Below are 4,233 nucleotides of genomic sequence, written 5' to 3'. Positions count from 1 at the left end.
CTATTGTGATCAAGTTAAATATATTCAATCCATGTAAGTTTTTTCAAGTTCATATGGTTAGCTTGCCATGCTTTTGATTAAGAAGAAAATAGGTTTTGAAGGGGCCTTGAAACCCTGTACAACAAATTTTGAAGGGATTTGGAACCCTTGAAAGAAATTTTTTTGTAGAAAAGGCTTAAACAAATAATATCCCATCCAACAACAAGCAATCAACAACCAAAAGAAATTATCAAGACAAATCTCTTGTTTCATTCAAAAAATGACCAAAACCTCTTACATCAATAGAGAGGCATTTTTTAAATATTCCCTTAAAATTGACAAATGAACAAGGGTTTTACAAGGCTCCAATAACTAAACTAATAGAGCAATGCATCTAATCTCCTTCTAATGCCTTCTCCACCTTAATAAGAGAAGCATTCATCCCTAGAGGAAACAAGTCCACCTCTAAAGGATCTCATAGGAAAGAGACCAAGGAAGAAGGGCAAGCACACACTAAGAAATAATCTAGGACAACATTGTCCCTCTTAATAAAAAACACAAAAAAGTTCTTCCTAAACATGAAAAATGGTTCCTTAACTAAAAACCCATAACTAAATTTTGTCTCAATATGATTACGGAAATTAGATTGAAACTCAAAAGATAACCAAAAAAGAAAGGGTATGAGATTTTAAAAAACAAACTAGATTCATACCTCCATCAATAGATCTACCAGCGAATCCAAAACACTATCAAAAGTGGGCTCAAAGACAATCGTCAACATTAAGGATTATGAACCTAGATAGCCAAGCCATTGGAGAAAGGGAAACATTGGACTCGAGAGGGAAGTCAATTCCAGAGGACAAAAGGTAACTTACAACAACACCATTGTTAGAGAAAGCCCCTTCCATAATATGTTAAACACCCTCATCAATGAATCCTCTATAAACAGCATGCCTCCCATTGATAGAGTACACACTACAATGTAAGCTACAACAAAACCCCAACCAAAATGAGACATCCAAGTCCTTGTCAACACACCAAGAGGAGAGGAGAGGAGAAAACAGGCAAAGAGGCCCCAAGTTAGTGCTCATACACTTAATTAGTTATTCCAAGACAGCTGTTATCCAATAATGATATTGCAAACTCTCCTTTGATGTTACTCCAATGTGCTAATTGATAAATCAAAAAGTATTATGCGACTTATCATGATCATTTGTATTTAGGATCAAATACTTATAAGTGTAGGCCACTCTTTGAAACTCATAATTTGTCATTCACCAACTAGGACAATTCTTCTTCATTATCTTTCTCTTCATTTGGTTATCAATGAGGATAGATTTTGAAAAATAAATCAATATTCACTTTATATTATTTCAACTAGTAGTAGAATTTGAAGCCTAGAATGTAAAAGGAGAAATTTGATACCATGTGTAATGACACACAATATAATGATAAGTAAAATATATAAATCTATTGGAAAACTAATATGGTAATAAAAATAAGGAAAATGAATGGGAAAAAAATTTGGACCATTTCTCGATTTATGCGTGTCATCCTTGCGCAGGGGCCATGCTAATCTTCTCTGTATCGTTCCAATTTTATCGGATGTCTCCAAAGAGACAGTTACCATGGCGTACAATGACATAAATGTAGTGGTAATGTACTTTTCTCGGAGGGAATGTGGGACTAAAGCAATGCATGTTCGACACGGTTGTAGGTGGGGCAAGCATGCAGGATCGAAGTACGAACACGTGATGAGCTTGAAGCGACAAAGGATGCTCTGAATCAATTTGTGAGGTGCATCTCAGATCTTTGGTAATCAGAAATCCACCTCCTCCATTCTATGGTCAAGTGAAAAATGGAGGAATAGCAATGATCTTGTATTTGCCTCGTTTTCCTTCTCTATTGAACTCTCCACCACTCTTGCTCACGATTTGTTTCTCATCCCACACTCTCTCACCTTCATCATCCACGTGGTTTCTCCTTTACTTACAACTTCTAGATGTTTGCTCCACTCCATGCTCATTTTGGTGGATTCTTGTCTAGTTTGCTATTCACCTTACCTTCCTTAAGGACTCGTATATATCTTAGTTTCACTCTCATAGTTTTATGCTTAGGTGATGCATTTGAGTTATACTTCGAGTTAATAAGTTGAAAATGGGCCAATTAATAAATACATGTGTGTTGTCATGAATGAGAGTAGTACATTCATCTTTTAGTTTGAACCACAATGTACTACATGTTAAGAGGATCTTTGAAAGTACACTTTAAGTTCACCATTAAAATTAGAGTTTTCCATTGGAAGTATAGTAATTAAACTAGAATGCGCCCTACGATGTCTACAAATACAACTATTTATCCTTTACAATATTTTTGTGGGCATTTATTTAATCAATTGGAAGGGTAACACTAACAAATGTGTTTATTTTCTATCTTATATGAAACTTTGATTTGTATAAAAACATTCTTAAAAGGAAATTTATTAGATTTAATTTATTACTAGTATGTCAAGGACTTCGACATATAACAAATGACACTTGAACTTGATCTACAAGTACCTAAAGTAAAGGTTTAAACTTTGGCATTGTAATTATATCAATGTTAGAGTAACATAAATACATATAACTTAATGAATAAACTAAAGTTTTTTTCCCTTCCATTTTTAGTTATGATCCCTAATGATATGATTACTAACTCTTAAAAATAGTTGAAAGTACTTTATGCTTGGTCTTCAATCCAAGAGGTTTGTAGAGGGTCCTTTCCTTTTCTTGAGCAAGGATGCAAGGTGAAATTCGTAAGTAGATATCTTTAGTCGAAGATGGCTAATTTGTTGGATGGTAGGTTTTAGTATAATCATTGGTGAGAGAGGAGATGCATAAAATTGGACTAAGGGATGTATGTAAAGAAGAGGATGCAATCATAATTCATATTATAAGTGGTAGAGACCAATAAGCTGCTCACATCATCAATTGAAGAGGATGGATTGAATCCCTGTCATTAACAAAATAAGAAATACTTGTGTCAATAACTAGACTCAGTGAATTGAGAACCATATTATAGAAGAAGGTTCAAAGAGAATAAAGGGGCTAGTTGTGCAAGAAGATGGGATAAACTCAAGTTAAAAGCTAAAAACAACAAATAGTAATGCAATTGGTGGGAATGGTAGGTGTCAAAGTGGAACTAGAGATCCAAATAATATAAGATAATATTAAGTTTAAGAATGTCAGAGAAAGATAAAGGGATTGTATAGAGTTGCATTGGGGAAAGGGTTTTGTGATTTAATAAAGGTATGGTAGATAATTCATATTTTAGGCCAATACAACTTCAAAAAGAATGTGTAGGCCCAATCTGACCACTAAACGCAAACTACAACTTACGGTTTATAAAAGTAAAAACTAAATGCCTAGACAAGAGGAAGAGATTTAGGGTTCATGATACATGATAATGCATGAATTTGACAAGAAGACAAGTGTAAGATAATAATATTACAAATCACATATAAATAAATAATATAATTAGGAAAAGAGAGTTTGAATAGATGATTATAAGATGTAAAGTGTTGATATTCCATATGACATAGAAATAAACAATAATAATTTACACAAAAAATATATATCATAAAATACCTAATCATATCAATGTAAAATCAAGTATTTTCAAGTCGATTAATGGTCCAAACTTTTCTTCCTCAAAAGTTTATTTTACGCCTCTTCTCTTCCCTTACAAACCATGTTATTTCCCCCAACATTGTCCTAACAAGTATATTTTTCTCCTAGTACAACTTTTATTGCTAGCATAGTGGGATTATGATTGAGTATATTTTATATTATCATCCTCAAAAGAAGAACTCCCAATATCTCCAACAAAAAGATAAATATAAATACATCTTTAATTCACATAATAACATGACCATGACTACAATTCTGATGAAAATAATATAAATATTGAACACAAGTCCCAACTAACTCAACCTCCATCACATTCTTGTGAAAATGTTGAGCACTAAATATAGAATATACACTTTCAATAAACTATTTATTTCAAGAAAAATCAAACAAGATTCATTCCTTCATTTTTCTCAATCAAATGTGTGATGTCCACAACCATTTCAGTGACTTTGGAGAGTGTTCCAAAGATTTTGGAGTGTATATACATTGTCCCATACAAAACAATTGATAAGATGCTTTGGCCTACTTGAGCAATTCTTTTTCTAAACAAGATAATGATAGGGACGTGTGTGCCCACATGTTTGAG

At 33.0% G+C, this 4,233-nt stretch overlaps 1 non-coding gene across 1 annotated transcript; it reads right to left on the bottom strand.

Annotated features, from left to right (window-relative positions):
* Positions 1–1,497: 1,497 nt before the first annotated feature.
* On the bottom strand, positions 1,498–1,600 carry LOC149567552 (U6 spliceosomal RNA). Its single transcript, XR_016363120.1, has one exon. It is a non-coding gene; the product is annotated as a U6 spliceosomal RNA (small nuclear RNA).
* Between the last annotated feature and the right edge of the window lie 2,633 nt (positions 1,601–4,233).

Source organism: Cupressus sempervirens, chromosome 3, assembly GCF_028749045.1.
Source record: "Cupressus sempervirens isolate cs-2001-9-10 chromosome 3, ASM2874904v1, whole genome shotgun sequence".
In the NCBI taxonomy this organism is placed as follows: domain Eukaryota; kingdom Viridiplantae; phylum Streptophyta; class Pinopsida; order Cupressales; family Cupressaceae; genus Cupressus; species Cupressus sempervirens.
The sequence above is the reverse complement of the archived record's forward strand: the minus strand, read 5'-3'. Positions and strand labels throughout refer to the sequence as shown.